We start from the raw sequence: 18,356 nt of genomic DNA, 5'->3' as shown, positions 1-18,356 counted from the left end.
GTCTGTACAGTTCAGGAATGCATAGTTAGAGATGGAGATGAAACATGATGGGCTGTGACAAATTCCTACATGATACAACTACTTATGAGTCAAAATCCTGAGCTTCATACAACGCAATGAGCCTGAAACTCTAAAAAACGACAATTCCAGTTTTAATTTGCAGAAAGCTAAATTTAATAACATACAAGAAGATATGCTGTGTGTACATATAGTTGGAGTATTGCAGTAGATCAAAACAATGCTTCTTTAAAGTGAAAACTATTTAAAATTATTTTATCAATTTTGATTTATACTATTTGTACTAAAAGCCTGAAATGCTCATTTATCCATTTTGCAAACACAAAAGAGAATTATGAAATGGCAATAATGACCAGTGAGAATTTATAAAGCCATTTACTATTACTACCCAATAATGCACTCTGAAGTGTCCTTTCATGACAGCTTTGAAGCAGATCACTGGTGCTTGCTAGCATTTAAGTGCTTCCTTTTTAAAATAAGTTATTGTACATTTTACATGCCTGTACTAGGACATCATGCTTTCTTTTTGCTCTGTATGAGGTGAAGGGTTTAAGGAAAGGGCAAAAAAAGCAATATAAGTAGTGCCATATATAATATTTGGGTTTGGATTTCTTTGAAAGGGTGAATTTGAGAAATAAGTGGACTATAAATGGAATTTTGTGTAGTCTAGAGAAAAAGAATCTTATATTATTGGATATCATCGTCTTCTGTCCTCTCCATTTGCCTGTCTCCATGTGTGCCTTCTTTTGTCTAATTGCACAATAATCATAAAGCGATAATGTTTGCAACTTGCAATTCTATAAAATTATGACTAAAAGAACAAATGCATGTGCATTAGTATGTGCTATTATCCCATTAGGGATGGAAAGAGAAACATATCTTTGAATTTCAAAGACCTTCAACTTCAGTGCATTAAATTGGAATCAGTCATTTAATGGACAGAGATGGGGGAAGAAAAGATAGCTCTTTTTTATGTCTTCCCATCTTTTTTTTTTTTTTTTCATTTAAAAAATTACTACAATAGAATACTGTGAGAAAATTCAAGAGTTTAAGAACATCTGCAGGTGTAACTTGAAAGTATCAGTTGCTGCAGAGGTGAAATTTCCATGGACTCCAGTTTGTGGCTCCTTGTTAAATTTTTGAGAAATTTATTTAGTTTAGTTAGCTACTTCAAGTTCTGAAATACATTAAGACCATTTAATTATTTTAAGAAAGAAAAAAGGATTCATTTTCTTGGTGTATTTGTTTCAGCTGATTAAGATATACTGAAATCACAGTGGTCAGAACTTATGGGTAGATGGGGAAATTTCACTTTTCTCAGGGTTACTTTGGACCAATTTTCTCTCTGTTTTTGCTCTTTTTAATCAACTGATGCCATAGTCAGATATTTAGATAACATCAGATGCCAGTCCAACATTTTCCAGTTTAACCTGCCAGAGGACATCAAATCTGAATATTTTACTTCAGCTACATCTCTAGAATAATCCTACACTTTATTTTCTATTCAGAAACAAATATTAGACTTCGTTTTTGTAAGCACGCTATATGAACTGGTGGGGAACAACTGCATATTATTCAGATATTCTTAAAAATCCACTTTTAGAATAACTTATTTCCACTCATAATGAGGGGATGTCCTAGACAGAAAGCTTGCCCTGTGGAGTGGCAGTATGTGTAAAGTAAGATGAATGCAGAAAAGGAGTGATGATGCAGAGAGCTGTTATTTTTTTCTGTCTCATAAGCAATATGCACATCCCCTGCAAAGGGAAATTTCATAGAAAAAATGCTACTGATTGAGCTGTACAAATCATGAATAGCTGATTCATAACAAGTTCTCTCTGTGCTTTAGAGGGATTTGCTATAAACATTTTACTTTCCCCCTATACATAAAGAGATAACCTTAAAGGTATGGTACAAAGGCCATTGAGGCTGATGGATGCCTCTACACTGGCTTCAGTAGGCTTTCAGCCAGGCCACACTGCAAGATTTGTGGTGCTTCCAGTGTTCAAGGGGGAACATTTTTTCAGAAATGCATTTCCATTAAAAACTTCAATTTTGAAGAGTCATTAGTCATCTGGTTTAACTCAGATGGAGCAAGCTATGACTTGCTAGCTGTGGTCTTAACATAGATGCAATTTTAAAGAGTATTTTTAGGTAGGTTTCTGGGAACTGAGTAGACATACAGCAACGCAAAAGGAAGGCAGGTAATGTACATTTCAAAGCCAGCAAATGGATATGTCTTCCCTTTGTCTTAATATTTATCATAAGCTCTATGTTTATAGAACCCTCATAGGACATTGATCTTACATAAGGCTAGTTCTGGTGTTTTCAAACTTTTAAACTGCAGCTTTCTATTCCTGGTTTGAAGTCAGATTGTTAAGATTTATTGATTAAATTTTGAAGACTTTCTTGCTGTCTGTACCATCTGAGCTATGGGAAAGAAAACATAGGTTAGGAATACTGAATATGTACTGGAAAGTCTAACCAAGGGACATGCAGTCAGCATGGAGGTAAAAATGTAAAAAGCTGCAAATCCCTGCATATTTTTACTCCTATTAAAAGACAGCTCTTCTATTACAGTGTACAGACATGTTTATACTTTCACTTCCTAATAGGGCAAACCCAGGATAAGGTCAATCAGAAATTTTACACTTCTGAAGAACACTACATTTGTATGGACTAGAGTCAGAGTCCAGAAGGAGAATTCTGGGAATATGAAATAGTTTTAGGAAAAATTTTATGTTAGTCTGAGGAAGCCTGTCTCTATACTTCTGTGGACTGGACTTGGTACTCAAGAGTGGGTGGGTGTGTCATTGGAAAGTGCCAGGTTTGCTCACTATCCCATGATGAATCATCCTACAAATCAAGGTACTACAATAAATTATGAAAAAATTGCTAGTTTTCATTTTGTAATTTGACATATTTTGTCTGATTAAGGGAAATATGAGTTATATTTTAAACTCTTCATTCAGGACTATGTTCTTGCCTGTTTGTTTTTTTTTTTTTTTTTTTTTAACTCAGCTGAGATAGTTCAAGTAATCACTTCTGTTCTGAGCTTTAAGAGAGAAAACAACACTAAACATCACAAGATACAGAATGACATCCTGAAAGTGAGCAGCCTCGCAACTTACATGGATTCATGAGGCTGCAGGGCCAAGAGCTTGACTTTGATGATTGTTGTGGGTCCTTTCCATCTCAGAATACTCTGTGATTCTGTGATTATACATCTGTCATTGAAGGACATATATGACACAATTTTCTATAAACACCATTACCTTTCCTAAATTTTTCTGTTGCTGTTGTTATCAATTTTTTCTTTTTAGCTATCTTCCTGCTGTACTATCCTGTCTTTGAATGGCAGGGTGGAGAGCTGCCCTCATAAGTCATACATGGCTGAATTGACCCCATAATTCACTTAGGAAAGCTATGTACCTGAAATGCAAAACTGTGGTAATTCTTCACTCTGCTGGAGAGGACTAAGTAATGTGTGTAATGTGGGAGGGAGAAAACTCTTCTTTACTTTACTTCATGTTTTTGGTCTTATCCTGCCCCGTTACCCACCAGACGTACTGCTTTCTAGATCCACTGACAGCTAATCCTGAAGGTTGCTGGCATATCTCTGTTAAATGTTACAGGCATTAGTCAGTTTGGTGGCAAAAAGTACAAGTAGGTCCAAGTAGCTACAATCCCAAGCAGCAAATGAAACATGTTGGGACAGTCCTCTGGCGCTGAAGACAAGAGCTGCAAAGCTTGTGGCGTTAGGTCCGGATCAGGGTGGCCATGTGCAAGACAGTGCCTGCTGGTGCTGGGCTCAGGAGGGTACTGGGACCTCAGACTACAGAACCCAGGCATAGCTGGAAGCAGACCAGATAGAAAGTCTGGGCCAATGCCATGCCAGAAACCTGTCACATCGCCTAGCAGTGCAGAGAGTTGAGCTCCATTGCCCATTCACCAGTATGGGGGCAGGCTGTACATCAGCCTAATTCGGCTAATTGCTCCTGTCTTGTGAGGCTCATCTCCTCATTGCTTCACTCAGACCACCTAGCAGACATGCAGAAAAGTTATGAGAGAAGTGGCATGCACCTTTCTCTGTCTCTGAGGGCAGTATGCTGCACATGTCCTGCCCCAGGCCTAATGAGGATGCTGCCTATTTCAGCTCTTTTAGCCTGGATACTAGGTTGGCTTTTAAAATATTTACTTTTTGTTAATATATATGCATTGATTTGAGAGATGGATTTAACGATAGGGAACGGAAAGGGAAGCATTCCTTTTAGGCAGAGGTACCAGATGGGCTGGGTGTGTCGGGCCAGAGAAATGTGCACTAATTGTGGTGCTGTGGTGCTCTGGGTGTGCTCCTGCCTGACAACAGTGTCTTTAAAAAATGCAAATGCTTCAGGTTTAGGATGGCACATAAACAGGGAAAAGGTGATTCATGCAAGGCATTTTCAAGGAAGCAGAAAGGAAAGGTAGGAGTCTCATATAGTGTGTGCTGGGAAAGGAAGCCAGTTCCCCTTAAACTTCTCATGCATTTCTCTGTGTGCACTTCACACACCCTGAGAAGGGTGTCCTTGCTTGGATGGCAAGAGGAATCCATACAGCACAGGATAGTGAGTGAGTCAGCACCCAAAGAAGACCCATAGTGTTTTGGATCAATCTTCATAATATCTTGATTTGAGAATTTTGATTCCTGATTTTTGAAAATTCCCACAAAGGTAAGGCCCTTTTTGGACCATTCTAATGGAAAATAAAGCTAAGGACTGGTATATATTGTAGTTGGATAGAGAAATAGTTTTCTTCATAAGAAGTAGTGATTGATATTAGCAGACAAGTCATCAATCTGTGTGTGAATCTGTCTGTGTGAATGCACAAATGCATACATGTGTTTATCAATATATGTATATATATGTGTATGTAAATGTCAGTGCATATATAAATAGGTGAATAGAGAGAGAAATTAGTATACATAAGTACATATATTATAAGTGTGTGTGCTTGGATTTTTCAAGAGAACAGAAATTTAACAATACCGTTTAGGCATTCAGCTATGTAGCTCAACTGGATAAACATCCAAAGAAGAGCTGGTAAAAATATCATATAACAACTGATAATCATAACATGCTAATTAACAATCTAATTTACATGAATTAAAGCTGAATAAATAACACACTGGTATTTTTCATCACAAATTTTGCAGAAGTTCTGTGAAGCTGCAAATTTGCAGTGAAACCTATTTATGTGTTGTACCAGTTCATGTTGGAAATAACAAGACAGCTTTAGGACAACCAGCATCCAAGCAGATCCCAAAACAAATGATTATGTGTCAAAAAGCGTAATGAGTCATGATTTACCAAAACTAGAAAAACATAATTAAATATGGAAAAATATTAAAGACCACTCGGAATTTACTGAAGTAATTGTGAACTATTGACCTTTGACATATCACCATCCTTACTTTATAAATTTTTCTCAACTATAAGATTATCTTTTTATCAACATGTTTCCTAAGATCTCCAGGATTTGTGATGATAAATAGCCTGCATTTCCAATCCAGCCTGATAATAATTGCAAAGAAAATCTCAAGCCTGAATGCTGATTTTGTATCTGATATCATAAATTATACAATATATCTGAGAATAATTTTGATACTTCATCTCTACACTAACTTCACAACTCTCCATATTAGTGGCATTTTTTAGACTATTCCCTCTGAAAAATTTACATTTATTCCAAGCAAATATACCACATTTGTTAAATTATGCACGGTATTCCCCTTCAGCTCTCTAAATCATGTCCGAAAGTCATACCTTTAGCAGAAATGCCTTTCTGCATGATGCACAAAACTGCATCAATTTGTGCTTGGTATATTCAGTGGAGATGAAACCATATTCTTAGTTTTCTTGAATAATTTTACTGTTTTCTGGATCTTGGACTTTCAGAGGTGAAGTGTTTATTTTCCCCATATGGTAGAATAATGAAGGATACAATAATTAGGCCAGATTCTGTAAAACTACAGCAAAAATACCTTCTTTTTGCACTTTGGAGCAAAATCTTTAAAAGCTTATTTTGTGAATGGAAATGTCACACTTACATCTCTAGCTGGTTTTAAGAATTGTGGCAGGAATGCACTTCAAACCTGTGTCATGATCATGACTGTGCATTTCAGTACTTCCCAAGGAATTTTATTTCCTTTTACATTTTCTGGATTTTCATTAGTATATTTATATGTATAGTATATGTATATGGCTTTTTCTCCCTTAGTTACAAGTTAATATTAGCTACTGAATAGGTTTTGCTTTTTTTCTGGAATGGTGGAAACAGAAAAATATGTAGTAACTTTCCAAGTTTCCTTACTTTGCACCCAAGCTGAATTTAATATAAGTCAGCAGTTAGCATCATCAGAAGCAATCAGCTGAGGCAGTGCTTCTACTCTGCCCCAGAGGAAAAAAAAGGTGGAACAACAAGCAGAAAAATCCTCCTCTATTTTGTCAATAACAAGCCATACTTGGCCTTCTTGAAAAAGAAGCTATGGTTTCAAATAGCTGGAAATTGAAGGGCCATTTCAGTAAAGGCTGGTGTAAGTAGACAACTTCATTTTGTAGACCTGTCACTCAGATCACTTCCATCAGAAGTAAACTGATTCTTAGGAAACCCCCACTTACACAGCAGTGCTTGTGGCTTAGGGAGCTGGGGTTGTTTCGTCTGGAGAAGAGGAGGCTCAGGGAAGACCTTATCAGTCTCTTCAGCTGCCTGAAAGGATGCTGTAGGCAGATGAGAGTCAGCCGTTTCTCCCAAATAACAACTGATATGGGATGAGAGGAAACAATCTCAAGGTGTGCCAGAGGAGGTTTAGACTGAATAACAGGAAAAGTTTCTTCCCCAGAGATCTTCCATGTATTGGAACAGGCTGTCAAGGGACGTGGTGAGTCACCATCCCTGCAGGTATTTACATGGATATACCTGGAGGTGTTTACAAAGTGTGTCTGTGTGACACTCAGGGGCATGGTTTAGTGGTGGACTTGGCAGAGTTAGGTTAGTTGTTGGACTCAATGATCTTAAAAGTCTTTTGCAACCTAAACCATTCTATGATTTTAACTACAAACAGTAGAGAGAGGCTTGTCTCTTTCTTGAGGCCGGGGTGCCACGGCGTGCCGTGTTGCTCTGGAAAAGGTCAGGCACTCATGTCTAAGTTACTCCCAGTCAAAGTTAGGCTCAGAAGCTAATGCTAGTGTGTTTGTCACAGAATTCATGACTGCCCATGGAGAGTATGGTTCACCTTCAGAAGAAGACTCAGATTATTGTCAGGCTGGAGGCTTTCTTCTTCACCAGCTATATAGGGAAATGAGTGTGGCAAGCTCCTAACTCAGCTCTTCAACGTTACATCTAAAGTTAGGTTGGTTTTATTAGAAAGCAGATGAAGCTTTTGCACTTTAGCTGGTTAATTAATTTTGCAGCAGCTGTAACTCAGCATGTGCTCCTTGCTGCTCCCAATATTGCTCTGAAATCATATTGGAGAAAAGCAGTTCAAACACCTTTCCACCTCTGTTCAAGTCCTGAGCAGAGCACAGTTTGTGTCACTGAAATTTGTTTGCCTGGTTTTGCATTGAGACTATGCCCACTAAGTTGTACATCAACACCAGAAAGTAAAACATGCTAACTTGGCATAGTGCCAGTGATATAATATGAAGAAAAAAATTAAAGTACTATATTGAACCAATCCTCATATCTTCAAGTAAAAAATCATGTAGTTATGCTGACTGAGGTCCATTTATCCTCTGCCCATGAAGACTGACAGTTACATTCTTTCCTTTCTTTACTGAAATAACCTCTGATCCTGACTTGACCGATTCTAAATTCAAAAGTTTCTATACAAACATCGTAAACAGCAAGATAAAGGAGCAGTTTTTGCCCACTGTCAAAAGTATCTTATTAAATTCCCTCAGAAAAAAATAAAAATAAAAGGTCAGTGAATATGTCTTAAGCAAAGAAAAAGTGTGAAATAAATCAAGGTGGGGGAAAGAATTATGTGACGCAAGGATTTAGACGTTCCTGGCAGGATCTAAGGACATATTTGAAAAAGCATACTAGGAACATTCTTCCATAGCACAAAAGCCAACTATATATGAAGACTTCTGTATTTCATTACACAGCAATCACAGTTAGCATGTAACTATGGCAGAGCTGCTAAGCTACAAGAATGATTGTGAAATTCCAGGGACTTTGAACCTTGGAGTAGTTATTTTTATTCTACTATATAAATGTCCATCCTCTGTAAATAGTTTGTATTTCGAAAGTCTTAGTTTTGCATCGAGTTTCTATGGTTATTTTTAGCAAAATGTTTAAGTCGTTCTAGTCTCTGCCAAATAATAATGAAAATCCCATGGGTATTTTTTTTTCTCCTTCTTATTCTCTGTTTAGTACAAGTCACCTACAGTGATTTTCAGTCATTATTTTGGAGACTAAAATGACTGGATCCTAAAAGGAAGAAGGGAAGCTTGTTTAAAAAGTGCTCCTTACCTTATTCACTGAGCACAGAATTGGGCCCTTATTGTAGCATTACCCTTCTAGGGCTGTAGGGTACAAATACAGAAAGCACACCAGATCTCATTTTGCAGGCTGAAAAATGCAATGGATTTCTTATCTGAAAGAGATGCAGGTGAAATATTTACGTTAGTTTCTGTATTTCTTTTTCTCTTTTTCTGATAAATGACGAAGCTCACATCAGGTACAACATCTTTTACAGAAAAAAAAAATACTGTTGTATCTCTAAAATTAAATCTCCAAATAAATTGGCTGAATCTCTGCTTGTAGCAACCCATATGTAGCTGAATGGCAGGCTGGTAGCAGCCCTGATCAGACTGACCAAAATTCTGCTGGCCCATTTCAATCTGATTTCCAGTCCTCTCTGTTTTCCTAAGGGCGTATTTAACACTTGAATGTACGGCTCCCACACAACTCTCTACTAAGTCTTTCTCCATTGTTCTCAAGGGTCACAACTATTAATAATTACTCCTGAAGAAGAAGTTTCCTGTGTGATGAGCTAAACCTAAAAACAAAACCCAAAGAGTAGTATAATCCCCTCAGGACAGTATTATCCGGTTTTAAATTGCTCCCACTAGAAGACTTAGAATTTTACACATATCCAGAATTGCTTTTGTAATAAAAAATTAAATGTTCTATAAGTGACAGTATCAAGGGAATATCAACAGCACTGACATAAGTCTAGTCAATTCTGAGAGAGAAGCCAGCATTCCTTGAGCTCCTTATTCTTCCTTTTTCTTTTCATGCAGCTTCCGGAGTCACCACTAGTTCCCAGCTTGGCTTTATTTTTCAGCACCCATTGTTTGATCGATTCTATTTTAATTCCATTCAGCTTCTTTAAATGTTTGTTCTTCTGGAATAGGAATTCACCTCCGCTAACATGCCTCTGCCAATATTAAGAACATTAATTGCTTTTAATCTGGTGTATTCTCAAAGTCTGTACTCACTCTGTTCTGTATGCTTACAAAAGGAGATTTCCTTTTTTTCCTTTTGACATTTATGACCTGTTCTATTTTCCAGTCAATATTTGATCTATCTATGGGGTGTTTTTTTGCTAATTACAAATTGCTATAAAGATGACATTCTTTCCTAGGAAAGGTATTGTTGCCCAGAGGACATGGTGTACAGTTATTCCACACTTTATTATTCTCTATCTAGTATCCAAACTGAAGACAAAATACTGTAGGACAAAGCAAATGGGAGTGATACTTTATAGGTGAGAAACATGGATTGTAAACAGCTGTAAAGCACCTTCTCTTGCCTTGAAGAGGCTGTATTTTTTCCATGTACGTGGTGTGTGTACTATCAAAACTGTGTTTTTTGATGCAACTCTGGCAAGTCTAATGGTATCCATTCTCTTACTTTAAAATGCAGATAAAAACCTGTAGTGGTTAAAATCAATACCATGGCAATCTTATCCCAGTACCTCTTGTTGTTGGTTTTAAACAAATAAATGTAAAAATGAGAGCAAATGCTTAAATGGTAAAAAAGGCATAAAAATAAGCACAGAAGGAATTAATCAGGTGTATTTATTCCCAAAGTCCTTCTTCTTAGTCAGGAAAACATGAACAAAAATATTTGTTGATCTCAGGATAAAAATGTAGCTTTTAAAAAATACCTTAGGTGCATGGTGGGGAAATACATTTAAGGCTGGTATGTGGAGAAAAGTAGTGTAAAGCACCCTCCTGGACAAAGCAGGAGGCACAGCATTTCTATGATGTTTTAAAGATTGTACCTACTGCAACAGGCAAGTTGGCTTCTAGGTATTTACAGAAGCTTCTTGAGATGTAGGACTGGAGAACGTAGATTTTGTGTTCACTCCAGCTAAAGTTACAATTCCTGCCACTTTATGTGCGGCCAGGAGTGCTGACCGTACAGGTTTGTATGGTCAAAGGCACATTTGCTCAGAACCATGCCGGGCACTTTGCTCGGTCCCTTTCTTTAATTTCTTTACTTTGCGTTGTTGAGAGGGTTGGAGCAGATTTTTGGTTCACATAAAAGTGTACAGTGTTAACTAGGTGACATATGGGTGGATGAAACATTACTGATTGTCCACTGCAGCCAGGGAGGCCGAGTTTCCATAGAGATAAGAAGGAAAAGTGCTCCATGCAACCTAATTGGTATGCATCTCCAGATCAGGTTCATTGTGCTTTTGCTAATGACAGGGTTGTCTCAGTAATAAGGATGGTGCACTGGAGAAATTTGCTGCCTTGGTATATTTTTCCCTGGCAGAAAACTACTTAGAGACTGTAGTCAGTAAGAAGAGTGACTGGCAGGCTGAAGGGGCTGCTTAGCAGCATATGGGGGAAGGCTGGCGCTCTGTGCCACATGCATATGGCTGCCATTAAACTCCAGCTTTGCGCTTTGTGTATTTCTGGTCCCATGCCAGTAAGCCCACCTGCTGCAAGAATACTTGTAAAGCACAACTCAAAAGTGATTGAAAAGCTACTAGAATAAACTGTAATAACACAGTGCTTCACAGATGGGACATAATTGCAAGCTAAAGTGTACAGCCTCTGCAGTAATGAAAACACGAGCCATTAAATTAAAATCATAAGGGAAAAAACTATAAAAGTCTGTTGATTTTTTTTTTTAGTTTTATTGCAAAACTTCAATTTTCTTGCCCTCATTAATCAAATACCATAAAACTACAGTGCTGCTTTGTCTGAGTGAAGATTCAGGCAATTAAAATGATGAATGTAGATTAAAATGATGTAACTTTTGTAATTTACTTACTTGGATAACTTAAGCTTTGGGCAGTGTTAGGAATGGAAAGCTGACATGAATATGTCAATTTGCAGATTAAGGTATGGTTGGGACTTTACACTTAGAATCCACTTGCAAAAAGTTGGCTTTCAGGAGAAAAGTGACAGTATAGATTTTACTTCCTCAATGTGTTATTTTCACCCTTTCGGAAATACCAATTTGATTTTTCTAAAAAAAAAAAAGAAAATTAAAAAAAACCCCAGACTTTAAAACTGTGTAAACACACAAAACTACTTGAGAAATATCAAAGCAGTTTTAATTAGTGGTAGTGTGGTAATAATGAAATCACTAATCTGACATGTAATTAGTTGTACGGTGTGTATGAGTGTTATGTGAAGCTGAATGGGCTCAGCAGGGCCCTAATACATTCTGGCCTCTCAAGGCGTTCTCTAGTGGAAAGAGGCCTGACAGAGCCATCTTTGTTCTGTTCCCTTTCTGTGGGTGGGCGATGCATGGAGAAAGAAACATTTGTTTCACAGTAGTCACCGAAGTAAACAGGCTCTAAAAGCCTTTTTCATTTTTAATTATGCATTGCTTCAGCACCCATCATAGCAAAGTCCAAAGGACAGCTTTTAAGCATGCCTGATTATGCCTGACTGGTTAAAAATATATATAAATGTCTGATTAAAGGAATATTTATAAACCTAAAAATTTAGTTCATCCTCACAAGAGGGTGTTTTCTCCCCTTAAAATGACAGGCACTTTCCTAAAGGTACAATTTATACTCAATTTATGCAGTAGTTGCATTTGATCAAGACTGGCAGACACTAGAGGTGCCAATGAGCTACCCGCAAATATTTGATCCCATCTCCTTTCAGCACTGAAACTGGACTCAAAAAAAAAAAAAAAAAAGAACCCAAGAAAAACCCACCAAAAAAAAAAAAAGACAAAAAAAACCCCAAAAAAACCCTCTAAAAAGATAGCATCCATTCATTAGCTGTATGAGAGCTCATAGCAATATCAGATGACTGGCATTTCTTAATATATTGCCATTTAAAATAAAACTATTTTTCTAAAGGACTTGCCAGGAGTAAGGTATATTGCCAAGATGGCTTCAGGTTGTGGATTACTAACAGACTTCCTAGAAGTGTAGAAAAATATAGCTGTAACCCAAATAATCTGGAAAATTATTCAGGTAAATACCATAGGGACAACTAAAAGAAAATGGTCAGCTTTATTCACTTTTCCAGAGTTGATTATTTTTCCTGTCAGGTGAGGCAACCAGACAACTTTTCTCTGTATGTGATCTGTTTGTTCTTGAGTAAACAGAACATAACATGTTTTGCTCACACTTGGTAAATTTAAAGTTTGCTTGAGTGATTAGAATCCAATTATTGCCAAGCAGCAATATCCAGGTGCAGACAAATAAACACTGGAGATAAAATGCTTATAATCAGTTGCTGCTTATTATTGCTGCAAGTCAGGCTCTAATATTAGTGTTTATTACACATTACAGGTATCTTCTCTGAATCAGATAATTTAATCATTACTCTCCCACTGGTGCTCTAATGCTTGTTGGTTTTTTTAAATTTTATTTTTAGTAACAAATATTCATAATAACTTTTTATTATAGTTATAAGACCATCAGCATCCTTTTTTTTTCCCCTCTTAGGAGTGTAGCTCTGATGTGGTGTTTGTACATCATGACAGATAGATATACCAGGTAGTGAAAACTTTGGAAAATTTGTTCATCTGTTCTGTCTCAGTTTATTTATTTATTTACTGTAAGCATAACATGAGACCATCAGAGACATTTGAATGGGGAATTTTCTATGGAGATGTTGCTTTTATCTTCCTTAAGGAAGCTCATCTCCAGTAAAATTGATCAATGTCCAGCCATGCAATTTTCCCTTTGCAAGCTCCATCCATCTTTTAAGCATTGGCCCCAATATTGTGGGCTGGAATCAATAGGAATATCTACATATAAAATATCTGTATTTTCAAAAATAGGGTTGTGCTCCCACCTTTTGATGTTTGTGCTCATTCATGCTAGGATGTACTTGTTTATTAAGAGGGAGCAGCAGTGACAGCTTCTGGATTGCAAACAGGCCAGGGGTTTGTGCTTTTCAGTCCGAGAATTAATGTCAGGCAAGTGTAATGACACCATATTTGAGTTTCAGTAGTGCTGGCCACGGGTAGCTGCCACACTGCAACTGAAAAAACCTCCAAAATCTGAATGATTATGTGGTCAATTGAAGATGTGAAGATGTTAATTATATTTTTCACCTGACAACAATGACTTCATTTTTTAGGCTTTAATTGTTGAGCTGTTGAAAATTTACTTAATGTGTTTTGAGGGCAGTGAAACAAAGGTAGGCTCAACATTTTTCAGATGTTTTCAAACACAGTAACTTTAGCACCTCTTTAGGAAGCTGAGTCCCATATCTTTGCTACAAAATGTCTCTGTCTGGACTGAGAAGGGCATTCACTACCAGGTATTACACACCCATTTCTGTTGAGATCATGCCAATCCTGGCATGGCATGCTGTTCAGTACATCTAAGGCTAACAGAATTTGGGACTTTGTAAGGTTTAAAGAAGAAAAGAACAGTGTTGGTAGGAAGCAACAGCTTCCTTACAATGAAACAGTATAGGAAACAGCAAATTCTTCTCTAAATAATGTGATATAATGCCCTTAGGATGTTGTTCAGCATTTGTAGAAAGAACCTGAAGGATAATGCTTGGTGATCATAGGATGTTTAGGATGCACTTTCTACCCTGATGCAGTGGGAACTGAGAATATCCAATAGCAGTTCATGGGGTGGCAATCAACAGTCAGTGCACCAAACTCATAACCTCTAATTTCTGAGAACTCAGTTAAGCAGGGGGCATATCCAAGACACAAGACCTATTGTTATTCACGCTCTACCCCCATCCTGACAAACAGCTTGGCTTGAGGAGATAATGACATGAATGTACACTAAAAATTATTACTCGCAGTCAGCAAGGAAAAGCCACATTTCAGCTCTTTATCTTCATATAAGCTGCCAGAGATAGACAAAAATAAACTTTCCTATGAAAAATTTAAAAAACTAAAAAAAAAAAAATTCCATTCCATTCTGATCTAAAAGAAGTTGATATTCCAGTTTTGAAAGCCCATCCAGAAATTATTTTTAATTCAGTGAATTCAAAAGATTGGCTGCAATAATTCCTTTTGTTTTAATCTTCACCTTTTGGTTATCTTTTAACATGTGTATACTCCATCCAAGATATAATTGTGTGCTGTAGTACTGTATGTATGCTACACATAAAATTGCATGCACCACTAGATATTTTGTATTATGATATTTCAAGCAGGAAAATAATTTTCTCCTTGGAAAATGTCAAAATTTTGACAATTTCAAAGTATTTTTTTAACTTTTATTGAACTGGGAAATACTTCTGAATTTATATTTTGACACAGAGTTTTGACTTGGAGAATTCCCAACTACCTCTAGGAAGCATGTGGGAGGGACTTGCTGGTGCAAGTGTGTATAGTCTAAGCCTCATAATCTGGAAGAGGAAAGAGCACACAGTGATGAATTGACTTGGCACTTGCTGCTCAGCAAGATTGTAGGAGAGCTCAGCATAATATTGAGGGTTTCAACTCGAACTTTATTAAAGCCCCTGAGAGTGTTATCTCTGAAATCAAGTGAATCATTATTTTCTCATTAGTCCTGGCATTGCCACAGACCCTGATAAAATGAACTATAAAGGAAGAAGACATATAATTTAAAAGAGCTTGGATGCTAAAAGATCTTAAAATATGGAACTAAAATGAATGTAACTTAATAAGAAGAAGTTAAATAATGAGATTTGGTTAATATAAGTCTTACTTCAGGACCATTCATAGTATGGTAGGCCAAGTGGAAGGCAACTTTTTATCCCTTGTGAGTCCACTGATCACACAGGTTCAAATACATCTTTCACTCAGTTGCTGCAGCCCAGTCAGATATGTCACACTCTGTCCCTGGGTGCACACCACCATTTTTGTGTCTTATTAGGGAGCTTTAGGTAGCTCCTGTCTAGAAAGGTTAGGCAGTGTGGTACTAAAGGCTGAGGAGGAGTTGTTTTAGAACATGGTTCTTGTGTTACTTGATCCAGTGTACAGCAGTATCTCTTCTTAATTCTCATCTAAATGTTTGCTAATTGTTGAACTAATTTAGCACATTTGTGTTTATCAGTTCCATCCTGTTGTTTGGGCCCAGTCATTGCTGACTGTAAATCCATAAACACTAGCCTGCTTCTAGATCATGGAATCCAGGCTAACATTTGAGGATTGAATTGACTCAGTGTCAGCACCCATTTTTGTTCAGTTTTATCTCTGCATATACCTCCATGGGTGTCAGTAAATAAACTTTTAGGGCTGAGCTTGAAAGGTATAGATCTGGTATGGATACTCATTGCCATAAGCAAGGACCACTCTGAAAGCAGAGGAAGGAGTTTGTTAAGATTTCATAGAGAATGTAGTTTTTCAAAATTCTCTGAATTACAGAAATTTGCTTCAAAGTGTTCAAATTGTGTCTTTTAACATATTTGCAAGTTTTCATTAATTTAGAGAATTTTTATGATTGGAGATAGCTATATTTTCTACTTGTGGGTTTTTTTTCTATTTGTGCTTTGCAAAAACAGTATTCATGGGAAAAATAAATAAGGAAGGAAAAATATGCTTTTTGCTTTTGACAAATGTGGGAGCTGCAAATTACTGGTGGAAAATGAATATTTCCATCTTTGTGCTATCTTGGTGAAAAGCCAACATCTTCCACACAGCTGCAGAGGTGCAGGGCCAAATTAATACTTGGTGCAATTCAATATACTTCTATGAAATGACATCAGTAGGAGTTTAGTCCCCAAGCAAAAAAAAAAAAAAAAAAAAAAAAGTATATAAAATTCTTATCGTGGTAAGTGGTTGATTAAGTGTGGTAGGAATAGAAACTGATGCAATGCATATTTCATTTGAGTTGAATGGATACCAAAGCATATAAAGAAGCCAATAAGTTTGTTTTACTTACAGCTCTTTAATTACTGTTAGTCCTTGTTTGATGGTATGTACTTGCTCCATTTATAGTTAAGCTTTCTCCATAAATATTTAAGTCTTCATTCCCTTTTTTGTTACACAGGTAAAAAACCTCATAGGGTGTACTACTGCAGTTTGTCTGAAGACTTGTCACTGCTGTGTTTTAAACTGTAAAGGGTCTACCTACTCATTCTCTGGTCCATTGCATCACCTTATTAATCAGAGACACTCCTGGAGTTACACAGAAGTGACTGCTGGTACACTCCACCTGGGATGTAAAGCATTGTTTCCCTTCTGAAAGAACAGACAGGAGAGGAGACTTGCACATACCTATGTTGTGTCCCACCCTGTAATAGAGCTCTTTACAAACTGGTTAAGCTTTGTCAGATTTACCTTTAATTCTGCTCTAATTTAAGATTGCATGGTTCTTTACTATCTCTAGAGTGTAGAAGTGGCTAAAATACATTCACTTCTGCTTTCTGTGGTGCAGAGGCATGAAGGCACTGAGGGATGCGACATTGTTGAGAGGAGGCTCAGGGGAGATCTTACTGCTGTCTACAGCTACCTAACAGGGGGTTGTAAGTGGGTGGAAATTGGCCTCTTCTCCCAAATAACTGCTTATAGATTAAGAGGAAATGGTGTCAGCTTGCACCTGAGGGAATTTAGCTAGGAAAGTAAGAAAGAATTCTTCATGGAAATGAAGATGCTGCAATTGCCCTCTGAACATGAGGTACATCTATTGGCCTGCTAGGCATGCATGAAGTTGCATGCCACGGTGATCCTAGCAAGATTTTGATGTGGGGCTGGTAGTAGGTGCTTCATCTGGACAAAACTCACATTTTTCTGCGAGATTTTCTGTCAGATTTTGCCTAGCTGTATTATATTGCCACATCTTAGAAAGTGGCATCTTATGGTCTGCATCTTTCTTATGTGGATGCTACCCCAGCAAATACACAAGCCTCGTACTCACGACAAACTGGCATGGTCCATGCAGAATCCCAATGTTTGTTTCATATCAGCCAGTCTATTAGAAATTACTTAGTTTTACTGTATCTTGTGAAGTTAACAAGGGCAACCAACTCTCCTTTCTCATGTACAGTTCTCAGGATTACTTTCTTGTCCTTTAAGTTTTCTTCCATACAATATGGGATAACTAAAACCAAGATTTCCACTTCATATATACCCTTCCAAAAATACCACACTTACTGAACTCCAAATTTTGTTCTTTTTGAGAGTTCCAGTGTTTCCAATTAGAACTGAGTTTATTAATCTAATAGCTTTTATTCAAATTAGAATACCAGTAAGATATAGAAAATTAGTTTTACAGTTTTTCTTTTTCAGCATACTTGGAGACTATGGATCCATTTTAGGCATCACTAATTAAATTCCATCATTAACTCACAAAGGCTTTTTAGACCTTTACTTTGTCCCTTGGAAGTGAGTTTACATGTAGAAAATTCATTTCACAAGAAATAATTTTTAAAGCACACCAAAAGGTAGTAATAATTATGGTTATTTTATATTGGACCTTAGTGACATGGCACAGATGGCTTTGATGTTTAATCAGTAGCTGTGCTTCCCAGATTATTTTCATTAGTGATTAACCTTGACTTATTATGTAACAGAAGAACATAAGACAGATTCTGAGAGTATTTCCCTTGCTATAGCTGCGTTTGCTGTGAAATTTTGCCTCATTTTCAAAGAAAACTACATCCAATGCTGATTACTTCTTATGAATGATCACACATGGACTTCCATTCACTATCCCAGTTCATACATAAAAATGTGACATTTGTGTATCCAAATTAGATGCTGCTGAGCTGTCAGACAGTGCTTATGTGAAATGTTTAATGGGAATATACTTCTATTTTAGAATTATAAAGCTTTTTTTTTTTTTTTTTAAGAGGGAGCACAGAGATTCATCACTTTTTGAAAAAAAACCCAATAGGTAGGCTAAATTGTGTAAGTTAACAAAGCCTGTGTTATATCTAGTATGGATTGATGTCTTCATAGCAAATCCTTTTGCACTGCTTTTTAGA

At 37.0% G+C, this 18,356-nt stretch overlaps 1 long non-coding RNA gene across 3 annotated transcripts in view; it reads left to right on the top strand.

The window, feature by feature from the left end:
• LOC140684733 (uncharacterized) overlaps positions 1-18,356 on the top strand; it is a 436,917-nt gene that overhangs the window by 136,449 nt on the left and 282,112 nt on the right. The gene's annotated exons all lie outside the window — the stretch shown is intronic.

The sequence above is a fragment of the Taeniopygia guttata genome, chromosome 1 (assembly GCF_048771995.1).
Source record: "Taeniopygia guttata chromosome 1, bTaeGut7.mat, whole genome shotgun sequence".
NCBI classification, from domain to species: Eukaryota; Metazoa; Chordata; class Aves; order Passeriformes; family Estrildidae; genus Taeniopygia; species Taeniopygia guttata.
This window is presented reverse-complemented; position numbering and strand designations above follow the sequence as displayed.